Genomic DNA, 11,519 nt, shown 5'->3' with positions numbered 1-11,519 from the left:
AGGGGAAGGGGAGGGGGAAGGGAAGAAATCAATCTGGAGAGAGGTCAAAATGTCCACACTGTCATCATAAAGTCTGAGTCTTTATCGAGTCCTGCCTGGGCTCTGAGGCTGAGAAGCTGCCTTCAAGTGAACGTTTGCAGCAGACAGTGGCTGATGCCTGGTGTTCAAAGCAGTTCCAGCACACTGGTGGTCCACAGGCCGGCCTCTTTCAGCACTGATGTTTATGATGCAGCACTGTTATGAATAAAGCATGCACTGATGACATGTAATTGAATTCAGACCCGGCTCGGAGCCATCCTCAGAAGCAGCGCCACTCCTCACAGGAATGAATGCTGGGGAGAATTTCTGTGGGGACCAAGGGCAGCAGATGGGGCCTGAGGGGAAGCTTTTAGAGAAGGGAAGGGAAAAACAGAAATCTATTTCAACCCCAAACTCCAGGCTTTGCACAGGAGAAGAATGGACACAAACCTCTGTCTTCCTACCAATCACACCAAAACGTGAAGGAGGACTAATTAGAAGCTTCAGGAACAATCACTTCCTTCTCATCGATATTCTCATTACAGATCAAAAGCGGCCTACTTCCCCATCCCAATCTTTTCATTGTAAAATAATCTTTATTTTTTATTACTCTATGTTTGTACTACATAATGAATGCATTCATGGTGGGGAACCAGTAGTACACACAGCGCATTTCATCCTCTTTACTTCCCTTTCCCTCCCTCTCCTGTCTGCCCCCATCCTCTGATCCCCTTCCCACCTTCAAGTCTAACACTACTCTCTGTCTCTTTAAGTCCCTCTGTGGAAACAAATCCTCCTACTGTACAAACACTTCCTGTCATCCCTGAATCCTCCTCAGTTTCCTTAGTCTCTGCAAACACCAATCACTTCGCCTGCCCCATATCCACACATTCATCTGCAAACCTTCCCCAGAGCAAACACTCCGGGAGAGAGCCTCTATCCTTCTAGAAGCATCTCCCACACAGACTCTGCATATGTCCCTACCCTGCGCCTTATCAGTCTCATCTCCACTTCTCACCCTGGCTTCCTAGCCTCTCTTCCTTTAAACTCTTCCTCTTCACTCGAGTGAGGGGAGGGGAGAGCTTTGTTTTCAGACATAGTCCTTTTATTGTTCTCTTCTTCTTTGGGAGGGCGGGGAATGGGATAAACCAGCTACATTTCTATCAACATTCTGGTCTTTTAGCTCTGACCAGAATCTCCCATCAAGTTCAGCTTACAGCATTCCAGGGCTGCTTCTTTAGCTGGGGTCTCCGAACCTTTCCAAACTCTTCCCACAGGCCAGTTCCAAAGGTTCCTGAACCATGTGGACAGGTAATGTTACAGCAACAACTCTACTTCTCTGGTACCAAAATCTGTCTTAAGCTACTTTTTTCATTGCTGAGAGAAAATACCTGATACCAAAAGTTAAAAGAGGAAGGTTTATTTCAGCTCACAGTTTATAAAGGCTTCTGTCCATAGTTAGTGGGCTCCAACCAGGGTGGCACAGCAGAGGGGTATAGCATAGGAGAAATAGTTCATGGTGAGGCAGGGAGCAGTCAGCAGCAGCAAGCCTACCTTCTTTCTGTCCCTGTATATTCCATCCAGGCTACAAGCCTATTGACTGATGTCACTCATCCCAGGGTGAGGCTTCCATTACTCATACCCTTAATTTCAGTATCACACCCTTAATCCACATTCACACACCCTAACCAACCACCTGTGAAACTCCCCATGTATAACCACATGCAGTTTTGGGGGGACATCTAGATACAGATCCCAAACTTCTCTTCCTTTGTACCCTGTTGTTTGTTACTCAGAGCTCTCTATCCAAACAGAATAATTGTTATCCACTAGATATATGTGGGTAAATTGACAATCTCCAAAAAAGATGTCTTCACCTCTCAAAAAGAACTAAAAAAAAAAAAAAAAAAAAAAAAAAAAAAGTTACATGGGAACAAATATATTTTCATGGCAGCATAAGAAGACTATTTTTTTCTTGCAGATTGAGCCTATTACAATGGGCAGCTATAAATCTTAATGTGCACAGACACACACACACACACAGTCCACATGAGTAAAGCAAGTGTTTTGGGACTACCACACAAAACACTGCCTAGTGTTTTGTTACTCTTCAGAACCCAGACCAGAAGCAGCTGCAGAATGCAGATGCTAAGGGTGATACATGGCAGGGCTGGAAGGTGAGGGCCACTGGGGTCTACAGTGCTAACGTGAAGTCTCAGGACCACTGATCACACCATCTTTTTCTTGGTTTTCTTTTTAGTATTTTTATTACATAATTTTTATACTTTCTTTACATACCTAAAATAAAAAATAAATGAAGATCATTAAGGAAAGAGAAAAAGGATTCAAAGGATCTACAGAAGAAGGAAGAAATCCAGAAGAGAGTAGAGCATGATCGGAGAACACAGAATGTAGATGGAAAGAATGGGGACAGAAAGCAGAAAGAAGTTCCACCACCTTACTGTCACAATAAAGGATCTAACCCTAAGCTACACTTCCTTTCTGTCAGCCCTCACTGTACTGAAGTTTAAGCTTTGTCATGTGGAAAATAAAAACCCTCCAGATGGTACTCACATGTTTATAAAAGTAATCACGATCTCTAACAATAACCAAACTTCAAATGAGAATCTTTATCTCCTGTGATCAGAGGTTACTTTTCAACAAGTCTAGATTGTTTTATATTAGGAGTTTTTAGGACTCTTTGAGAACTCAATAAAGAGGTTAACAATCAACTATACAACTTTTTCAAGAAGTTTTTGTGCTAGTTCCTTGAATGAGGCTTCTCTGTAAGAAGTTTAAGACACTCTTGAGACTACCCAAGGAATTTGGTTGCCTATTTCGTGTGATAAATCTACAGCCACTGATGAAGGCAGGAAAGCGAGGACAGAAAACAGAGGCATCCTCAGGAAAGTTCTGAGTGACTTGCAAAATTCCTGACATTTACCTAAATAATCAAAATGTGATTTTTTTTTTTTTTGGTACTGAGAATTGAATTCAAGACCTTGCACTTGCCAGGTAGGTGCTTATGCCACTGAGCTATATCCGTGGTCCACAAAATGTGATTCTTAACAGACTCACATTTGAGTTTATACCATTACTAAAGCCATTATTTTCAATGACCACAAAGATAAGTTATCTTATTGTAAAATACACGAAAGTCTACACAGAAAGAAAAAATAACTGTTATCATCAGCCAATAAATGGCAAGGGGAAAAAATTCAAGAGGGATAGGGAACTATTCTAGCTTAGAGACCCAGCATAAATATTAACTAAGTGGAATGTGTGGACCGGGTTTTGGATCTTGTTTTGAACAATCAATCCATTAAAAGCAGCATGAGACTATCAGATAGATTGATCACTATGAAATTGGTGATACTGTAATTACAAAAATTAATACATTTTTTAAGGTGTCATAATGATAAGTTTTTTAAAATCAGAGTTAGATTGCAAGTTACTAATGGATGCAATTTGCCACATAACTATCCACTTTTGGGGACAAAATGAGATCTACAGGCAAAACAAGATTAGCATATGTAAGTAATTATTGCAGGTGGGCCATAGATACATATACTGTGTTTTAAATTTCATATATTTTAACATTTTTCACAATAAAATATTTTTTAAAACAAGTTATATTTTTTAGCAACTCAATAGGAGTAAAAATAAAATCTACATTCTGGCTTAAAAATTACAGCGGTTAACCACAAAGAAGCTTTGTTTTGTTTTGTTTTGTTTTGTTTTGTTTTGTTTTGTGGTACTAAGGATGGAACCCAGAGACACTCGGCCACCAAGCTACAGAGCTTTACTGTTTTACTTTGTAGACAAGGTCTCACTGAGTTGCAAAAGCTAGTCTCAAATTCATGATCCTCCTGCCTCAGCCTACAGAGTAGCTGGGATTCCAGGCATGTACCACATTCTGCTAAGGATGGTGTCTTAACAAGGGTTCCTAGCTGATTTTTTTTAAAGTATGAAACACTGACCCTCTTATCATACTGAATTAAGTTCCTAAACACTGATATTTTTAAAGTACCTGGTAGAAATTTTAATACATTGTCAAGATTACAAGTAAGCTGACCAGTATACTTAGGATACTTGCAAGATAAGCCTACATTGTGTACCTGAGTTTCACCACTACATATGGTTTAAAAAAGTCTTTATAATGCTGAATGTAAAAGTATTTACAAAAACTGCTGTATGCTTCCTATTCTAACAAATGTCAGCTTCAAAAAATATTAAAATACACATACACCTCTTATGTATTCATGCTAGTGAAGGGATTTAAATACTTCATAGATTTTTAAATTCCATTACTGCTTTTCTGAATGTAGAGCACCTCTTCAGGTAGAAACTGATAGACCTGCATTTTCAGGGTTCTTTATAGAAGCCCAAAAACAGTTTCAGTTCAAGGTGAGGATTTCTAAAATTGACCCAAATAAATCATGTATTTCCAGATGGCTTTTTACTCTTGGTCACTGGTTCAAATCAGGTGGGTTTATAGGTGACTTGCACAAGCTTACTATAAGCCCAAGAGTCCTTCTCCATTATGTGGCACCAGCGAATGATGGGAAAAGTGGAGAGTCAAGGCTGACGTAACCTGGAGTTCTTAGGTGTCCATGTGCACCATACTGTAGGTAATCTTAAACTGCAAGAGAAAGAACCTTTCTGATCCTCCAAATTCTTAGTTTCAAGCAAGAAAAATATAGGTCCTGGGATCACATGCAGGTGAAAATTGCTCTACCTTGACCCTGAAAGCACCATTATGAACTTGAATTGGAAGTCCTGTCCATGGGAGCCTAACTCCCTGACCTTTCTTTTTTTTTTTTTTTTTTTTGGTTTTTCTCCAGTACCGGGAACCGAACTCACGACCTTGCACTTGCCAGGCAGGCGCTTTGCCGGTGAGCTAAATCCCCAGCCCCTCCCTGACCTTTCTATCACCCTATTTTCACTCCGCACAACTGACTGAAATACGCCTCCTTAAGAGAAATGTTTGACATTTCCAAGATAATATTCCCCAAGACCCAAATACTTGCTCTGCTCCTCATGCCTTTGCCCAATATTTGTGATCTCGGGGGAAAAAGAAAAAGTTCATCATATCATTTAGGGCCACTATGTTTTTCTCTTTAAAAATCAAGTTGTGTATCTCTCAGTGCTGAGGGTGTGTTCTGAGAAGTGCGTTATTAGTTGATTTCATTGTTATGCAAGTATCACAGGCTTGGATATTACATACTAAGGGGGGTATATCACTAGGTGATATAACCTCATGGGACACCATTGTATATGTGTTATAGGTACCAAAATGGTGTTATAGGTACATGTTTATACTATAAAGTAAAAACCGAAAATGACACTGATACCATTTCGTTACTTAACAGTTGATGATGCAGAGTGAATGTTATAAGACACACAAATTTCTCTTTCCTGCAGCCTACCTTTAGACTACTTAATGGTTGGAAGCAGAAATGAAAAAAAAAAAAAAAAAAAAGAAAAAAGAACCAGTAGAGATCAATAAACAATTTAATTTAATTTCAATTTAATTTCAATCAATGCTGTTCTTTTCCAACTTAGGCTCAAAGACTCAATAAAGGAAATGGTTACATTAGGATGCTATTTTTACTGTAATGGTTAATCTAGTACAAAGAATACTGGACTGGCTGCCAAGGACATGAGTCAGGAGACCCATCCTAGTCCTGAATTTGCCAACTAATACAAATAAGATCTGGACCAAGTTGCTTTGCCTGTCTTCACCTGTTTCAGCAGAGATTTTCCCATATTTAAAATGACCAGCGTAAACTAGATTTTTGTTTGCTTGTTTCCACTTTAACTTTCTAGACTCCCACAGATAACAGTTAACAACACAGCAGTGCCCATTATATAACACAGGAAATGGAAATGACCGCAGAACAAAAGCATGTTGTAGTGATAAGATGGCAGCTACCTAATTGGGAAAAGATTTCTCCAGCAAGGCTGACCATGACATTCCAAGGGCATGGTAATTGTTTCAGCATAACAGCAGAGAAAAGACCTGTTAATGTAATATAGTATGCGTATTTGATTTGGCATGATATACAAAAAATATTTTGTCTGCATTCCCATGGCTTGTAATTTCCTTAACAAACCATAATCTGTTTCAGAAAACCTACTTCTGCAATGACGTAAGTGGTGTGGCAGCCAGATATCACTGCCCAGACCCCTCTGAATATCTCTTGGCAATTCAGGCTAGGTCTGAATTGGTCGAAAGAATGCAGGAGCTGGCTTTCCTTTGCTTTTACCTGACCTGATTGTAGCAGTACAGTGGTCAAGAAACAAATCTTGGAAAACTCTTGCAACTGTTAGCTTTTTTTGTTATTTCATAAGCTAATCCCACAAGCATAATGCCATCTGGAGAAGTCACATGCAATGTGCAAACAAAACGTTCTAAGATGACCAATTTCTACAAAACTCTGGATTTAGCAGCAAGTCATACCAAAGGCTGACCCTGCTCAAGGTAACAATATTAAACACTGGCTTGCACAAACCTTGTCTTTCTCTTAATCTGTAGAGCTAAAGGGAAAATCATTGATCTAATCAAATCAACCTACATGCACTAAACAAATAGCTCTTATGAAAACTGCTTTAAAACTTCTCTATATAATTTAGGTTGTTACCCTGTTTCTACTTTATCTCGTTTCTTTGCATAGCAAGCTTCTGCAACTCCTGGCCTACTAATACCTCAATGATTTTTATACCTGTGCTTCGCTTATTGACCACTAGCTTCCCGTTACATTAAAAATTTTGTCCTTAAAGCAGATACAACACAAAGGTTCTTTTCAACAAGGTCAAGACATACCCTTAAATCTTATGCAAACAACTGCATGCCAATTAGCCTCCAGAAGGTCAAATTCCTCTAGAAGGTTATTTAGTAAAGTAGACAAATCCTACCTTACTAAATGTTTACTGAACTACCTGCTTGGTTTTATTTATTTTTCAAAAAGTAAGCATCACATTAATCAAATCTGAATGAATAATTCTAGCCAATGATTTTTTTAAAAATATACTATATCTTTTCCCTCATTTGGAAAAAAAAAAATGTAACAAGAATGGCCAAGGCCATAATTAAAAAGCTGTCACACCTCTGTAGAGCCTGCAGGGGGCAGATCTCTTAGGAGTCAGCACTTCGGAGACATTTTTAAATACAACCTGCACTTGGTTTTGAAGTGCATTCCTTGGCTTCTTGTCACAAGGGTAAGAAACTCCCTCAGCACAGTTCAGAGCTCTGGCCTGTCCCAAGAAAGGCATACACAAAACTCCTATATTGGCAGAGCCTTCCAGATTTGAGGATTAAAAATAACTACCGCAGCATACAGGACTCAATCCATAATCACAGGCCTAATGTCTAATCTTAGTAATGTAGATGTAAGAGTACACATGTCTGTGATCGGTCATGCTTGTGCACAAGTTTTCTGATAACCAAAACTGGATGACTCCTTTGTGTACACAAAGCCATTGACAAATACCATACTTATTAAACTCTCCGAGGAAATGAACAATAACTGTATATTCCTAAAATTTTCTTCCCCGTTAGGTAGCAGTTGGAATGGGAGACACTGTGTGTTATAAGAGAAAGCACACAATATCAGGGCATCTGGCTTCTTCTGCTGTTTTCTAGCCAAGTGTTTGGGTTTGGGTCAAAGACTGCAGTAACGGAACTTCCATGGTTACTTTTACACTGAGACTTATTTTGTCCTATCTGCCCCCAAAAAAGCTTCAGTTGTCTTCAGATTCTTAACCTAGTTCCACACCAGTGATGGCAAATCTTTTAGAGCTCTCAATGATGACAAACTGCTGGCTGTAGCACACGTGCCATAGGTTCACCACCACTAGTCTACACAGCTGGATTTCTTTTTGCTAAATCCTCTGTAACTGCCCCAAAGCATGCTTGCTTCCTCAGATGTCAGGTGTCACTTCGTCCTTTCCCTTCTATCCAAGACACTATCCATTCATGTGCTCTTCTCTTAATCACTAAGGCAAGGAGGGATGGAAAATCTCCAATGTTCTGTTTTGTACCTGGATTCAAAAGCAGCATCTGCTGTGTCTGTGGAACCATCTGTTGCCTACTCTGCCATGGAAAGCACGGCGCGGGTCACAGAAGTGGAGTGTCACAGGTCACACAACAGAATGATCCCCTCCTTGGAGCTGACACACCCAGACATATGCTCCATGGTCACCAGGCTGACGCCACCCCTCCCCCACCAGTGTATTTTTCCCACAGAGAATGGTACTTCTTAACTCTCAAAAAAGGTCAGACCCAGTTTTTTTTTCTTTTTCTTTTAAATTCCAATTTGCTAAAGATAAGGTTTTAAATTCTTCAGTTTTGGGGGCTGGGGATTTAGCTCAGCGGCAAAGCGCCTGCCTGGCAAGCGCAAGGTCGTGAGTTCGGTTCCCGGTACCGGAGAAAAACCAAAAAAAAAAAAAAAAAAATTCTTCAGTTTTGGTTTTCACCTAGAACTATGTCTGTTCCTAATTCACTCAAGGCCTCTGCAGTCACTAGACTCTGCCCTTCTCATCTATAAAATGAAATGGGCTCAACTTAGTGATCTTTGAGGTTCCTTTGCACTTTAATACTCCACAGTCCTGTGATTCAGAGCCAGCTCAAAATCATCAATGAACACAAGTTCCTTCACCTTGACAGCACAGAACAGAAAGCCTCTTAAGCCAAGATCTGCTGTAGATGAAGTCTTTTATGACACCGTCTCTGGGTTGACCAAGAACAGCTAAGAAAGTTTCTTGAGGACCTAAACTAAATTAAGATCGCTAATTTTGTTAACCCCGGTCATACTCCAGCCCAGGATCTGGAGTGGGAGAAGTCACTGTGTGCCCTTTGCATGATGTTTAACAGTGCTCACTATATGGCAGTAGCAATCCCTTTTCCCCAGTATGACAACCAAAACTACACAGTGCTGGTATCCCCGGAGGACAAACTGTTGTAATGCACAGCATGACTTTAAGATAAAGCACATCACTTTGTAGATAGCGTTTTTTGTTTCAAGTGGGCGACGTTTACACAATTAACAATGAAAGTACAGTACAACCAGATTCAACAGGTCGGATTATCAAGCACAGGTATTCCACTAGGCGATACACAAAGCCAAAATCTTTCAAGTTATTTATATCTGCAGTACTGCCTCCTTGCTAAGGATTGGAAATTAACATAGCCTAATCTCAGCTACCCTTACCTAACCATAACTTCCATTCTTTAAAAACTTTTTAAAGCAATCACATTTTCCACATAACTTCTCTAGTGCACATCAGGATCAATAGTGTTTACAGATTTTAAATAGAACTTCAAAGAAAATTACAGAAGCCAGAGTTTGGTTTAAAATTTTGTTTTTGCCTTCTCTCTTCTTCAAACACAAATACACTGGGCATGGTGGCACAAGCACAATCCCAGCACTTGTGAAGCTGAAGCAAGAGAATTGCAATGAGTTCAAGCCTGGGCTACATAGTGAGTTCAAGGCCAGCCTGAACTACATAGCGAGACCTTGTCCCAAAGTCTAACACACACACACACACACACACACACACACACACACACACACACACGCACACACGGGTAAGTAAAATGTTTCTGAAAAGGTTACTGAAGCAGTTGTTTGGTGGAGTTCTTGGAAAGAGGAATCAGCGAGCTCTTACCTCAATTTCCCAAGTATCTTTCTTCCCCACTTCAAGCAGGGACTCAGAAGACACCCCCTGCAGTCCATCTCACCCCAAAGAACAGCAGCTGCCAGCTGCAGCAAGCATTCGGAAGCCCGCAAACTGACTGAAATGACTACTTAATCAAGCATCTCATTTTTCCATTTGTGAGACCAGCTGGGATTTCCAAACCTCTGGATCTCAGAAGAGGAAGGCTGTATTTGCTAACCAAGAGTAAAAACTTCAGCCTCTTTGCTATGAAAGCAAACACCAGTTCTCAATGTTTTGGACACTTTACCGTTTTGTAAATACACATGTTTAAATGTCCATATTAAATGTACACGGCAAAAAAGAACAACCCTCTTAACCAAATCCAAGATGTGATCAATGACTAGACACAACTGTTACTTTTCAAAGAAACTTAGCTCCTTAGTCCAACAAATATTTGCACAATTGAGGACAATGGCATCAGGCATATAGCTACTCTGTTAAAATAGTGGACAACTCTAAGGGTTTATTTAGCCCAAATCCTACAACTCGGTTGCTATCCTACCAGGACTGAGGAATTCAAGCGCTCCAAGGGCAAAAGTTTAACCCTGTGAAACTGTGAACCTGAGACCTCTCCACTGAATTCAGACCTCAGAAGCCCAGAAAAGAATTTCAAAGGTCCACGTTAAACCAAACTAGGAAGTTTACAGTTACAAGTCCAGTACTCGAAAGTTACATCTGTAACTTCCACAGCGGTATGCTGACGGCACATGTGGCTGATAAACATTTACGCTAACTGGATCGCACATTTCTAGGCCTCTGCTCCTTCCCTCCCAGCTGTGCTGCACGCATCCAAGGGCTCCTTGGAGATCCTCCGGAGCTGCTGAAAGAAGGCTTCCAGGGAAGGAGGCCAGGGCTTGCCTAGGCAATTTCCAGCCCCAGGCAAGTCTACCTACAGAAAAAGGCCGCGGAGGTCCTTCCCTCTTCTACTACGTAGGAAAGGTAAATGAGGAACTGCTGGAAGCAGGTTCGACTTCCAAAGCTCTTTCAGACAGGAAACCCCAGCCCTGGGAGGAACAGCCTGTCAGCCTTTTAATTTCCTGGCGGTGGCGGGAGTTAGCCGGGTCCTCAACTCTTCAATAAGAGATGAGCGCCGGGGTGAAGTTAGTGAACGCGCCGGCGAACCCCTCAGCCCCTGCTCCGCCGCGGGAAAGGGCGCTGGTGCAACGCAGGGTCAGGACTGTCCTCCGGGTGTCCAGTCGAGATCCCTAGCGATCCCGTCGCGGCCGCACCAGAAACTTTCAGAGGACTCAACGCCAGATCGGCCTCAGTCTTTGGGGTCACCAGCCCCATCCCGAGCCTCACGCTGGGAACAAAGCGCAGCTCCCCAGAAGCCCGGGGGTGGGGGTACAGCAGGGGCTCCTGACTCCCCCGCCCCACGCCAGCAAGCTGGGGACCGTCTGCTGCCCGGGGATCTCGCTCCCTTTCTCTTCCAGCGTGACACAGCGGTCGGCAAAAGCTACCCCGGGAGCCCCAAGCCCGGCCGTTCCCTACAGCAGACACTCTGGAAGCATCTCTTCTGCCCCGCCACCCCTTCCCCAGGGTCCCCCCAAACCCGAGGCGCCCCCGGCCCACCGCCCCCGAGTCGTGCGCAGCGGGGATCAGGGTCCCCTAAGCTGGCGGGCTCGAGCTCCGCCGAGCAGAGGCCCCCGGCGTCGGTCCCCACCGACTGGGGGAGAAGTTAAGCAAGTCTGCGCCCCGGGCGCCCACTCACCGGCTCATCTCTCCCCAGACGCGGCTCTGCGCCGCCCGCCGCCCCGCGGCCGGCCCCCGCCCTCCTCCGC

General features: G+C 42.4%; 1 protein-coding gene across 1 annotated transcript in view; it reads right to left on the bottom strand.

Annotated features, from left to right (window-relative positions):
• Phldb2 (pleckstrin homology-like domain, family B, member 2) overlaps positions 1-11,519 on the bottom strand; it is a 101,656-nt gene extending 90,137 nt beyond the window's left edge. Inside the window, exon 1 of the mRNA XM_005386372.2 lies at positions 11,450-11,519. The gene's annotated coding sequence lies outside the window, so the exon portion shown is untranslated. The remainder of the gene's footprint in view (positions 1-11,449) is intronic.

This window comes from Chinchilla lanigera, unplaced genomic scaffold (assembly GCF_000276665.1).
Source record: "Chinchilla lanigera isolate Chin_1 unplaced genomic scaffold, ChiLan1.0 scaffold00026, whole genome shotgun sequence".
In the NCBI taxonomy this organism is placed as follows: Eukaryota; Metazoa; Chordata; class Mammalia; order Rodentia; family Chinchillidae; genus Chinchilla; species Chinchilla lanigera.
Note: the sequence above shows the minus strand (reverse complement) of the source record. Positions and strands in the feature narration are given on the sequence as shown.